This window comes from Barbus barbus, assembly GCF_936440315.1.
Source record: "Barbus barbus genome assembly, chromosome: 42".
Taxonomy (NCBI): domain Eukaryota; kingdom Metazoa; phylum Chordata; class Actinopteri; order Cypriniformes; family Cyprinidae; genus Barbus; species Barbus barbus.
Genome location: NC_136720.1, coordinates 9,016,817 through 9,031,063, shown reverse-complemented (window position 1 = coordinate 9,031,063; position 14,247 = coordinate 9,016,817). Strand labels below are relative to the sequence as shown.

Here is a 14,247-nt window from a genome sequence, read left to right as displayed (position 1 = left end):
GATTTGTATTGAAATGGATTACTGCAGTTGTTTCTAAGACATTTTAACCAGTACATTTATGTATTTTCCTATATTCCATTTTATAATATACTCAGTTGTATATTGTACTGAAGCTGAAATAGCTTTAATCAAAGCGAATTATCAAACTGCAAAGTTTGTCATGATACTTCCTATTTTTATTGATGTTAATAAACGATTTAGGCCCTATAAAAAATTTAAAAAAAAGAATGTGTGGCTAAAAGTTGTACTGCTCTGTGGTTACATGTTGACTTCTTTACAAAGGATAAGACGGTTCTAAACCTCAAACACAGATGCAATGATGGTTTGTGAAGTTATTTTATTTCAACAGCCTCATGGTAGAAAACCTTGGGTTAAAGATACTATGATGAACCAACATGTGTAAGAATAGATCGATAACTCAACACCAGCATCAATAACAGCAAATAAAAGCAGATGTAAGTTTTGAATGAAAAGGGTGTTATTCCTAGCAGGCTTTGAAAAAAAAATGTTGTGATAGTGCTGCATGTTTTTCAGAGTTCTTTTAAGTAGTTACTTTACTTTTTTAGGGTTTAAAAGGCTATGGAACCATGACGTGGAGGTAGATCTGATTTTTAGCACATTCTCAGTAGACACCATACAATATATAGTGCTGTAACATTAAACCAGCAGAGGGAGCTCTCACCAGATTACTGACTGCTTGCCACTCCCTCTGCTTCCTCTACTGCCACTTCCTGTTTGTTGCTTTATAAGCCAGAGACTGAGCACATGTCAAACTGCGAAGTATTGCCAGTTTACCTGCCTTACCAAGCGTTTACCATTGTCTTTCTCATTGCCTTGCTGTGTATAACTCTGCCTGTTGACCTCGACTCTGATTTCTTGGATTTGCCCCTCTGCCTTGTTTTAACCCCTTTTAATAAACTTCTGTGAATGGATTCTAACTCTGCCTCAGCGCCATCATTACAGAATACTTCGCCAACCATGAACCCAGCAGAAGTTTCAAATCTGCAGACGGCATTCGCTTACCAAAGTGAACTATTAAAGGGCTACCAGGAACAACTCGCTAACCTACAGTCAAGTCAATGAACACCTGGCGCACTACATCAGAGCACTTCCCTCACCCACGCCGAAAACGGTAAGCTTTGCTCTTCCCGATAAATTTAATGGATCCGCTGAGCAATGCACAGGCTTTCTTCGTCAAGTGGAAATTTATCTCAATCATCAAAGAGAGAAGTTTACTTCTGATGGGGACAAATGTGCTTTTATCATGACCTTGCTGACTGGTAAAGCGATCGATTGGGCAGCTGCAGTCTGGGACTCTGATCCACGTCTAAGAACCTCCGTCGATTACTTCATCCAACAAGTAAGATAAGTTTTTGAATATCCAGCTGGAGGAAAGAGTGTAATGACGCAGATCCTGCATACTACTCCAGGTACCCGCACTGCGGCTGATTATGCTATTGAGTTCCGTACTCTTGCCGCCCAAAGTGGATTTAACGATGTATCTCTCAAAGCTATTTTTCAACAAGGCCTCACTCATGAACTCCAGACCAAACTGGCTTGCAAAGGGGAAAATCTTTCATTCTCTGATTTTGTAACACTCACCATCAAAATCGATAACCTAATGAGGCAAGCTCCTAAACGTAAGCACAACAGAGGATCTCGAGGTGAACCACTGCTTTCAGGCCAAACAATTCAGTATGCTGAACCCACTCCCTGTCATGAGCCCATGCAACTTGGTAACACCAAAGTATCTGAAGAAGAAAGGATCCGGCGTCGACAACTTCAACTCTGCTTCTACTGTGGTGAAACAGGTCACCGTTGCTCCGGCTGTCCCCACAAGCGCCAATCTACACCCACGGTAAACATTGACCATTACTTTCTTCTTACAAATAAGTCGCTTCGGCTCCCTATCACCCTCAAGACTGATGCTGCTTCTATTGAACTTACAGCTATGATCGACTCTGGTGCAGCACTCAACCTCATTAGTAGCCGCCTCATCAAGCAACATGATCTCCTCACTCAACCCTGCATTCCCCCTATAAGAATCAAGGCCATTGATCACACCCTCATAGGAGAGGGCATCACCCACAGAACTAGAACTCTCACAATGACTGTAGGCCTCCTCCATCAGGAATCCATACGTGGTTGACTCATCACATCATGATGTCATTCTGGGACATCCCTGGCTCTCTATCCATGACCCTGACATATCATGGCATAGTGGTGAGCTTCATCGCTGGTAACCTTTCTGCTTTCATCACTGCTTAACTACTCTACCTGTATCCTGTTTCAATCCTGACCAGTAAAACAGTAGACATCCCTTCCTGCTATAATGATCTATCAGAAGTATTCAGCAAATCCAAAGCTACACAGCAAGGCAGATGCACTTTCCAGATGGTAAGACCCATATACCGAGAATTCCTCCCCAGAACCAATTCTTCCTCCTAGTGAAATCATAGCCCCAGTAACCTGGGATATCATGGAAGAATTGCAAAGAGCCCAGCAGAATGAACCTACCCCAAATAACTGCCCCACTAACAAACAGTACATCCCTCACAACATGTGGCCACGTATCATGCAATGGGTCCACACCTCCATCAGCTCAGGTCACCCTGGAATTTCTCGTACCCTACAACTCGTTAAAAACTCCTTCTGGTGGCCATCCATGACTCAAGATATCACTGCTTACGTTAAAGCCTGCGCACAATCTAAAACACCCAAGAACTACCATCTGGTCTCCTTCGCCCCCTTCCCATACCACAACGTCCATGGTCTCACCTCTCCATAGACTTCGTAACAGATTTACCCCTCTCTGATGGTTTCACTACTATACTGGTTATCATCGACTGATTTTCAAAGTCCTGCCGACTAATTCCCCTTAAAGGGTCTCCCCACATCAATGGAAACAGCTCTGGCCCTGTTCAACCATGTCTTTTGAATCTATGGCCTACCAGAAAATATAGTCAGCGACCGAGGCACCCAATTCACATCCCAAGTGTGGAGAGCGTTCTACAAACACCTCGATATCAATGTGAGTCTCACGTCAGGGTACCACCCACAACCCAACGGTCAGGTAGAACGCCTCAACCAGGAAATTGGCCGGTACTTGCGCACCTACTGCAGCCGCGAACAACATCGATGGTCAGAATTCCTACCATGGGCAGAATATTCTCAAAACTCCATAACCCACTCATCTACAGGTCTCACCCCCTTTCAGTGCGTCCTGGGGTTCCAACCCCCTTTATTCCCATGGTCTGGCGAACCTTCTTCAGTCCCTGCTGTGGACGCATGGATGCAGCGTAGTGAGAGGGTGTGGGACAGCGCTCACGTCCGCCTCCATCGAGCTGTACGAACACAGGAGTTCCAGGCTAACAGGCGACGGCGTCCACACCCTCCCTACCAACCAGGACAACGGGGCTGGCTCTCCACGAGGGACATCAAGTTGCGGCTGCCCTGTAAGAAGCTCAGCCCCAGGTATGTTGGGGGGGGGGGGGTAATTCTGTAACACCAAACCAGCAGAGGGAGCTCTCACCAGAGTACTGACTGCTTGCCACTCCCTCTGCTTCCTCTACTGCCTCTTCCTGTTTGTTGCTTTATAAGCCAGAGACTGAGCACATGTCAAACTGCGAAGTATTGCCAGTTTACCTGCCTTACCAAGCGTTTACCATTGTCTCTCATTGCCTTGCTGTGTATAACTGCCTGTTGACCTCGACTCTGATTTCCTGGATTTGCCCCTCTGCCTTGTTTGCTCGTTTGGACGGATGTTTGTGTACGAACTCTTTGCCTGCCTACTGATTTCCGCCTTCTGGATTGCCCCTGTGTGTATCAACGGACTCAACTGTGACTTCACGTTTCTGTTTGTTGAAACGCCTTTTAATAAACTTCTGCAAATGGATTCTAACTCTGCCTCAGCGCCATCATTACAAGTGCTAAATAGTGCTAAAACCTTGATTGCAAAAAAACACTTCCTCTTCTGTTTGTTCATAGAAAACTCATGTTTTTGCCTTTACCTCTCAGATAGAAATGCACAACACTAGTTTTGTTTTTGAATAGCTTTTAAAACATTATCACATTATTTATCCAACATTAGAAGTTGTCATCAGTCCTGGTTATATTTTTAATAATAATAAACCATAATATCTTAATTTGTTTAATTTAGGTTTACATTAACATTTTTGGTTACACTTAATTTCGATTGTCCACTTTAGACATTCTACTAACTATAAATAACTTTGTAACTACGTCAACTAATTATTAATTTGCAACTACATGTCTACTAACTCTCAGAGTAGACCATTAGGTTAAGTTTAGAGTTAATAGAGTATGTTGACATATACTTGCAAAGTTTCTCATAGTAAGTATGTTGTAGACCCATCAAAATAAAGTGTTAGAAGATATTAAGCAGGCAGTCTACTATTACTCTAATGACTGCTGGTTGACATTTAGTTGCAAAGTTAGTAGAATGTCTAAAGTGGACTATCGAAATAAAGTGTTCATTTTTTTTAAACCGAAGTCTCTTATGTGATTGTAAACACAAAAACTGTGAAGTATTATATTAATATTAATAACGTAAAATATTACTACAATTTAAAATTACGGTTGTCTCTTTTTTTTATGCCTGTGATGGCAAAACAGAATTTTCAGCATCATTACTCCAATTTTCAGTGTCACATGATCATTTAGAAATCATTATAATATGCTGATTTGGTGATCAAGAAACATTTCTAATTATCATCTTTTATATGATAAATGTATTCACTGTTACTTTTGATCAATTTAATGTAAATAAAATTAATTTTAGTATTAATTTCTTAAAAGCATATGAATCTTGCATACGAAAATGTAGACGTATAAATACACTCACCTAAAGGATTATTAGGAACACCTGTTCAATTTCTCATTAATGCAATTATCTAATCAACCAATCACATGGCAGTTGCTTCAATGCATTTAGGGGTGTGGTCCTGGTCAAGACAATCTCCTGAACTCCAAACTGAATGTCAGAATGGGAAAGAAAGGTGATTTAAGCAATTTTGAGCGTGGCATGGTTGTTGGTGCCAGACGGGCCGGTCTGAGTATTTCACAATCTGCTCAGTTACTGGGATTTTCACGCACAACCATTTCTAGGGTTTACAAAGAATGGTGTGAAAAGGGAAAAACATCCAGTATGCGGCAGTCCTGTGGGCGAAAATGCCTTGTTGATGCTAGAGGTCAGAGGAGAATGGGCCAACTGATTCAAGCTGATAGAAGAGCAACTTTGACTGAAATAACCACTCGTTACAACCGAGGTATGCAGCAAAGCATTTGTGAAGCCACAACACGCACAACCTTGAGGCGGATGGGCTACAACAGCAGAAGACCCCACCGGGTACCACTCATCTCCACTACAAATAGGAAAAAGAGGCTACAATTTGCACGAGCTCACCAAAATTGGACGGTTGAAGACTGGAAAAATGTTGCCTGGTCTGATGAGTCTCGATTTCTGTTGAGACATTCAGATGGTAGAGTCAGAATTTGGCGTAAACAGAATGAGAACATGGATCCATCATGCCTTGTTACCACTGTGCAGGCTGGTGGTGGTGGTGTAATGGTGTGGGGGATGTTTTCTTGGCACACTTTAGGCCCCTTAGTGCCAATTGGGCATCGTTTAAATGCCTACCTGAGCATTGTTTCTGACCATGTCCATCCCTTTATGACCACCATGTACCCATCCTCTGATGGCTACTTCCAGCAGGATAATGCACCATGTCACAAAGCTTGAATCATTTCAAATTGGTTTCTTGAACATGACAATGAGTTCACTGTACTAAAATGGCCCCCACAGTCACCAGATCTCAACCCAATAGAGCATCTTTGGGATGTGGTGGAACGGGAGCTTCGTGCCCTGGATGTGCATCCCACAAATCTCCATCAACTGCAAGATGCTATCCTATCAATATGGGCCAACATTTCTAAAGAATGCTTTCAGCACCTTGTTGAATCAATGCCACGTAGAATTAAGGCAGTTCTGAAGGCGAAAGGGGGTCAAACACAGTATTAGTATGGTGTTCCTAATAATCCTTTAGGTGAGTGTATATATACACGTGTGTGTGTGTGTGTGTGTGTGCTTGCGCGTTTTTATGACAAATGAGGACATAAATTTGTATAATGACACAGGTATGACATAGGTATTACAAGGTGAAGGTGACACATATACACACACATACACACACATATATGAGGACATTGCCCCATGTCCCTACTTTTCAAAACGCTTATAAATCATACAGATTGAGTTTTTGGGGGGGAAAGTAAAAATGATGTCTCCTGTGAGGGCTAAGTTTAGGTGTAGAGTAGGTGTAGGGCAATAGCATATACAGTTTGTACAGTATAAAAACCATTACGCCTATGGGATGTCCCCACTTTTCACAAAAACAAACGTGTGTGTGTGTGTATATATACACATAAATGTATCTAGAAATGTAATCTGTAGACATATATAAAATGTGCTAACTGTTTAATTAAATAACTTAATTTAAATTAAAAAAAAAATTGTAACTTTTGATGTGTAACTTGATATGAAAATTAAGAGAATTCATATTATGCAACATTAAAACCTAAAAGGGTCTAACACAATACACTCTAAAAGATTTTTTAAAACATTTAAGATCTTCAAAATGAGACCACAAACATGAGAAAAAAAATCCTAGATTTAACCGTTTTGTTCCTATAGTGTGGGGTGACCTTGGGGTCTTAAGTATTGAACATGGAATATTCCTTTAACAAGCCTCATGAATCTAACCTCCCGAGTGGCTTGCGAAAGGTCAAATGTATTTGTAGTTCAGTCCAGTCCAGTGTGTGTGAGTTCAATGGAGGCGTTTGTGGTTTGATCCCACACTTCTTCCACCCCTGCAGGTTTCACATGCTGGGATAGTTCAACTCTGTCGACTCTGGAGTCAGTATTGACTCCATACACTGTTTGATGAAATATCACGTTCAGAGCCAATAAAGACTTACTATAGTTCTGACATTAAAGTGTCTGTCTGTGTCCAGCTGTGCTCTTTCTATCTGTCTACTGTTGTTTGTCTTTTCTCTCTATCCTGGTAGCAGAGGCAGGTAAGAGCAGCAGCTTGCTATCTGAGCTACAGTCCTTCAATGATGCAGGAAGTGCGGTTTGAGCTGTCAATCAAACAACAGGAAATACTTGGCAGTAACACATTTAGAAAAAGAAAGAGTTTATAAGCCAGAGTTTTGAGAAACTTGAGTTAAGAAAAGAAAAAAAAAAAAAAAAAAAAAGCACACTTAATCAGTTCCTCTTCAGGAACTCGAGCTGCGTCCAGAGGCGCTTTGGGAAACGCCTTCAGCGTGACCGGCTCTGAATACAAATTAAATCTGTCCAATGGATGGCGGGACATCACGGGCGAGGTGACGTAATGACCAGCTGGCATAAAAGCACGTGCAGTGAAACAGCCATCAGCTTTTGTCTTTCAGCCAGTGCTCTGTATCTCCGTGAGTATTTAGTGTTATCTGTCTGTTACTAACATGGAAGCAAAGCGCAATACGGGCGGTGTGTTCCTCCCTACAAAGTTTTTTGTGTGCGGGGGATACACACGGCTTGTGTGTGCTTTGCTTGGGAGCAAGACATGCGGCGGCGGCTCTCAAGGGGGCTGATTGCCCGCACTGCGGGAGCCTTCCTCTGCGCATGCTTTGCTCCCGAAATGCCCTCCTCTCCGGAGGAGGGTTCTTTCTTTGGCGTTCCCCACGACGCTGGCCCCCGCTTCCGCTGAGGCTCGCGGCGGGATCTGATAGAGGGATCGGAGACTAGCGAGTCTCTATCTCCATCCTCACCTGTCGGATCCCATGACCGCTCCCCGAGATCAGAAGCCTGCCTTGCGGATACTTCCCCTCGGGCAGCGGCCTCGGCGTTTCTTTTGTCTTCCTCCAAGGAGGTTGACACGGGAAACGCTGAGCATGTTGTACCCCCTCTTTCACCCCAATATGAGGAGCTTGTGGAGTGTCATGTCGAACTGCAGAGAGGGTTGTACGAGACGTTTTCTGCGGTTTCAGACTCACCTCCACATCGGAGCCTGCCTTTTTTCCCCCAACCTCCACACTGAGGTGTCGAGGTTGTAGGGAAAACTTTTTTCGGCCGCATCTTCGTCCCCTCATTCGATTACTACGGTAATGTGATGGGGACGAGTGAGCGCGGTTACAGAGTGATGCCGCGTGCGGAACAGACACTTGCGAGCTATCTGTCCCCTGACGCTGCGTCGTCTCTGAAGGCAAGGGGTACGCGGCAGCAGGTCGGGCTGGCTTATATCTGCACACCATGGTGCTGTTGCGGGCATACCAGGCTGACCTGCTCAAGGAGTTGGATGAGGGCGAGGGATTTAGTGCGGAGGACATTCGTGAACTCCGCAAAACTGCTGATTTGTCACTCCGCGCAGCCCTGGTGGCGGCGGAGAGGCATCTTTGGTTGACCCTGTTGGATTTAAAGACCGCGATAGGGTCTTCCTTCTGGACACCCCACTTTGCCTTCTGGCCTTTTCGGTGACGGTAGGCAGGTGGCAGCATTCCAGCGGTTTCACCCTCGCCGCTCTCTAGCTCACGGAGTTGCTGGGCGAGAGCAGCCCCTGTTGCGTGCTGGCTCCTCGTATGGGCAAGCTCGCCCCCGTGGGAGCGGGGTCGGGGCGGTAAGAAGGGTGCGCGGTCAAAGACCTCCCAGCCAAGCAGGCGAAGAGGTCTTCGGCCAAGAAGCCCTGATGTGAGTGGATCAGGGCTTATGAGGGTAGCCCCACTGGGGTAGAGCAACGATCATCGCTGCGTACGGTGCTCGTCTTCCCCCAGTGCCCTCAGGAGATCGATCTGCTAACCCTGCCACATATGGTGTTCTAGGGCGCAGCGGTCTCCAGCGAGAACACATCTCAGTCTCTTCCGCCCGGAACCGTAGCGGAGCTGAGATGCTCGCCACCCCTTCGGGGGTCTCTGGAGCAGCTAGTTCGGCTGTTCCCTGCCGGTGTGCCGTTCCAGGCCACTGAACTAGCCGCTCCGATTACACCAGAGGCCAGTCTCGAGAGACTGGTTCCCTTAGTAGACTATTTCGCAGCGTGGAACTACTGCCAAATGTGTCTCAGTGGGTCCTCCGCACTGTAGAGAGAGGCTACAGAATCCAGTTCGGTTCTCGTCCGCCTCAATTCAACGGGGTGAATTCCACGTTAGTGGGCCCAGAGCAGGCTCTGGTAATGGAACAAGAGGTAGATACTTTCTTAAGGTAGGAGGCCATCGAGGTGGCCCTCCTCATGAAAAAGAGTCCGGGTTCTACAGACGGTACTTCATAGTTCCAAGGAGGATGGAGGATTGCGTCCCATTTTAGATTTTCATCAATTGAGCCGCTCAGTCAGCTGACTGAAGTTAAAGATGCTCAGGTAAGTGTTTCAGATCAAGTCCGAGGACTGGTTTGTCACGTAGATCTAAAAAAGACGCATACTTCCATGTCTCCATCCTTCCCACTCACTCACAGGAAGTTCCTGAGGTTTCCTTTTGGGGGCAAAGCTTACCAATATCGGGTACTTCCCTTCGGACTAGCACTCTCACGAGTATGTGGATGCCGGGTTAGCTCCGCTGCGGCTACGGGGCAATTGGTTGATTCTCGCGCAATCAGAGCTGAGAGCGGCTCAACATTGAGATGTTGTTCTCGCCCAATAAAAGGGTTGGGGTTAAGACTGAACCCCAAGAAAAGTGTGCTTTCTCCATTACACTTATCTGGGGATGGTGTGGGATTCGGCCACGGTGCAGGCACGTATGTCTCCTGCTCGGATCGAGTCAATCCTCACGAATGTCAGGAAGTGAAAGAAGGCCAGTCACTCACGCGGCGATGCCTACGTGCCTTAGACATGTGGAGACAACCTTGGCTCTTGTCCCAGGGCCCGGTGCTGGGAGCTCAGTGTCGCCGCGTACGGTAGCGACGGACGCATCCCTCACTGGTTGGGGAGCGGTCACGAGTGGCCACCCTGCTCACGGTCTGTGGAGGGGTCATCATCTCGCTTGGCACTTGCTAAAGGCTCGAGATGCTGGCCGTGTTTCAGGCGCTGAAATACTTTCTCCCAGACCTAAGAGGTTGCCATGTGTTAGTTTGCACCGACAACACATCGGTGGTCTCTTATATCAACCACCAAGGAGGTCTGCGGTCACGCCCCCTGTACAGGCTAGCGCACCAGATCCTTGTGTGGGCTATGAGGCCGAGCTCTCCTTGTTGGTCGAGCTGGCATTGCTCCCCTCACCTTAGAGGGTCACCTTTGAGCATGCCGCGCCATCGTCTTGTCTGTCTCACCTCACTCTTCTGTCAGTCACCTCGGCTCACTCTCCTCACGTGTTCAATGAAATCTGATCTGTGATGCGCGACTGTCGTTCGCTCAATGTGTTGCATTGAGCAGCCGTGTTCAGTTTTAATTGTAGTGTCTGTTCTCTAACTGAACTAAATTATTTTTATTACTATTAAATAAAAATCTAAATTACGGTGAGGGACGGTGCCGCGGTGGGCAAGTGAAGTAACCGGTGTTATCACCGCCAACACCGTCTATAGCAGCAAGCCTACTAGGAGCATGCTGCTCCTTCCCGGCTCTCCTTGTTGGTCGAGCTGGCATTGTTCCCCTCAACTTAGAGGGTCACCTATGAGCATGCCGCTCCCTTCTGAGCGCCTGTGTAGCATCTCAATGTGGGAGATGGGAATGGATGCTTCACACCGAGGTGTTGAAGCAGATCTGGAGAGTGTTTGGCCAGGCTCAGGTGGACCTCTTCGCTACTCAGGAGACAGCACAATGTCCCCTCTGGTACTCTCTACGTCATCCAGCTCCGTTGGGGCTGGATGCCATGGTACAGACGTGGCTGAGGCTTCGTCTGTACGCCTTCCCCCCGTTTGCTCTGCTCCCCGGAGTTCTGGAGAGAGTGCGCCGGGACGGAGTCTGGCTGCTACTAGTAGCCCCGTTCTAGCCGGGCCGAGTATGGTTCTCGGACCTGATTTCCCTCCACGACGGCTCTCCATGGGAGATTCTAGTCAGGAGGAATCTCCTCTCACAGGCAGAAGGCACCCTTGTGCACCCCTGTCCGGAGTTGTGGAGGCTGTGGGTGTGGCCCCTGGGGGGCCACGGCTCATAGCTTCCGGTCTCTCAACCGAGGTTGTTGAGACCATCCTCCAATCCAGAGCTCCCTCAACGAGGAGACTGTATGCCCTGAAGTGGAGATTCTTCACTTCATGGTACGGAGATCGCCAGCTTGACCCAGTTAACTGCCCGGTTGGTACAGTGCTGGACTTCCTGCAGGCTCGACTCTCTGCAGGGTTAAACCACCCCAATTTGAAGGTTTATGTTGCAATGATTTCGGCCTAGCACACCTCTCTTGGTGGACAGTCAGTGGGCAGACACCCCCTAGTACACATTTCCTCCGTGGTGCACTGAGGCTAAGGCCTCCAGTACGGTCCCGGGTCCCCCCCTTGGGACTTGGCTGTGGTATTGAATGGTGGCCCCTTCTCACTTGGACTTTGCAAAGTTTCTTCCGTCACGCCACAGCCTGTCGTACTGCAGGCCTTTAGTCCTCCTCCCTTTCGGGAACCTGACCAGCTAAAGCTTAACCGTATGTGTCTAGTGCGAGCACTGGACGCATAAGTCCACAGAGCTGCCATGTGGAGAAGGGCGGACCAATTGCTGATTTGCTATGGTCCCCCTAAGAGAGATCTTCCTGCTTCAAGGAGACCCTCAGTGGTGGATTGTCGATGCCATTCATATGGCCTATGAGTCCTCTGGCCTCCCCTCGCCAGTCAAGGCTCATTCCACGAGGAGTGTGGCAGACTCCAAGGCCTTTCTCGCAGGTGTCCCAATCATGACATCTGCAACGCTGCGGGATGGTCTACGCCCCTGACTTTTGTCAGGTTCTATGGCCTGGACATGCGAGCCACTCCAGGCTCTTCCGTTCTCTCGCCCTAGATGTGCTCTGTACAGATACACACGGGGCAGGGATTAGGAAGTCTGGTGCCGTGGGTATCTCGTTCCCCAAAGCTCGAGTTCCTGAAGGAGGAACGTCTCCGGTTTCGTATGTAACCCTAGTCCCTCGAGGGAACGAGACACTGCGTCGCGAGGCCACACTTCCGGCATCCCTGCCAGCGCTTGCTTCAATTTAGAAGCTGACGCCGGTTTCACCGCATGTGCTTTTATGCCAGCTGGTCATTACGTCACCTCGCCCGTGACGTCCCGCCATCCATTGGACAGATTTCATTTGTATTCAGAGCTGGTCACGCTGAAGGCGTTCCCCAAAGCGTCTCTGGATGCAGCGTCTCGTTCCCTCGAGGAACTAGGGTTACATACGTAACCTCAGACGTTTTTTAATTATCTATCTATCTATCTATCTATCTATCTATCTATTAGGGGTGGCACGGTACATGTATTCGTACCGAACCGACACGGTACGGGCATCTCTGTTCGGTGCATGAGGCCTTACAACAAATACAGGCAATTCACCCCCGATCCAGAAGGGGGTCGCCCGCAGTAATGCAACGCTGTTTGATAAAAGCCAGCAGAAGAACAGCGAATGCCATGAGTTGAGCGCTTGAAAACAAAGCCCCCTAGACAGTGACCATGTGCTGATTCTGAAGGAGTCTCTCACATAGACTGACAAAGAGCATACTTTAAAGACTTGCGCACTCAACTGTTTGCGAAATGGAGCTTTGTGCTCGCGTATCCTACCTCTCTCATTCGCCACGAATCCAAATATTCCATAATATTTCCATATTTGTGATGCAACTTATCTGAATGCTAAACTATTATTTATTATGTAAATTATAGGCTTTTTACTTCAGTCGCGTTCCAACAGTGACACAGCTGAAGTTTGGTTCACTGCATTTTATTTTGATAAAGTACCAACTTTAGCAGTGCTGGAACTGATGTGTTTTGTGTGTGTGTGTGCGTTCGTGTGACGCGATCACTTCAACTGTTTCCTTATACCAGCAGAATCAACTTTAAACACTTATCGTCTTAATAATGCATCACTGTATAAAGGTCTGCTTTTATTTGTATACACTCACAATGAAAACAAAACATTGTGTTTTATAAAATAAAGAAAACAAACAGGATGTTGCTTTCTGCCATTTGAGTTTCCTTTCTGTGAACAAATTAAGCCCGTCACAAAAATGAACTGAAACTCGTGATTACATGAGTACATGATTTTGTGGTAAAATCGCTTACTAACCTATTTTGTGTAAAGTTGTTCAATTTCACGACAACATAAGTCTAAAACGACAATGAATTTATATCTACACAACATCTTACTGCTACACAACTGTAACTACTGTTAAGTTTTAACAGAAGTGCTTTACGAAAATTCACATTTTTGTTTTTGAAAGGTTCCAAAATTATTCACTTATTCACTTGCATTGTAACTTTGATTTTTATTTTTAAGAATGAATCTAAATTATTTAATGTGGTAATTTAATTTATGCCACAAATGCTGTTGTTTGAGCTTAACCAGAATATTACGTTAATTATTTTTAACAGTAATTCTTAATTGTGGCGGGGAGTAAGTTCCACTCACATTTTCTTTTAAAAAAAAAAAAAAAAAAAAAAAAAAAAAAAAAGTACAAATCTAGTTTGGTTTCTGTTTTTGTAACATGAATATCGCACACTATAGCATATATCACATCAAGTTTGAGCAAAGTGTAAATGTGTGGCCATGATGTGTGTGTTAGTACTGTATGTTTGTTACTCAGCAGGGAACTGAATCCTGGCAGGCTGTTGGGATGGGAGTTTTGTATTTCGCATCTATTAATAGTTCTTTCTCTCTGGTTCTCTCCCTTCACCAGTTACCTTACAGCTTTCAACTGGTAAGTATTCTCTAAATGTTTCCTGTGGTCCAACTGTTTAACAAGTCAGTGTGTTTTCTGCTTAGTTTATGACATGTTAAGTGTTATTGGTTGGTGTAAATTGGTGTCATGTTAATTTAAAGGGCAAGTGTAGTATGGAAAGAAGTTAAAGCATGATTTCAGTTGCGTTTCTTTTTGACAGAGCATATCAGAATGATCCTTACAACTGGGTTGTTTATGCCTTTTTTCATCTGAGCTTTAGTTAATGGTTTAAGCAGACTTAATTGAACAGTATCATCATTTTGTGACTATTAACAATGAACAAATCAGAGTTGTTTATGAACATTAAAAAATGAAAATCAAAGTGTCAAATACTGAATGCACTAATGCTAAACTAACTAAAACTGATAATATACTGTATA

The 14,247-nt window shown here is 45.6% G+C and overlaps 1 protein-coding gene across 3 annotated transcripts in view; it reads left to right on the top strand.

The window, feature by feature from the left end:
• LOC306861225 (protein kinase C theta type-like) overlaps positions 1-14,247 on the top strand; it is a 35,908-nt gene that overhangs the window by 1,499 nt on the left and 20,162 nt on the right. The window contains exon 2 of one of the 3 annotated variants that reach the window (XM_079403372.1): positions 13,826-13,846. The exons of 1 other annotated variant lie outside the window; for it this stretch is intronic. The gene's annotated coding sequence lies outside the window, so the exon portion shown is untranslated. Of the gene's footprint in view, positions 1-13,732; positions 13,847-14,247 lie in introns of all 3 variants that reach the window. One more of the 3 variants, XM_079403374.1, reaches the window with a different exon arrangement.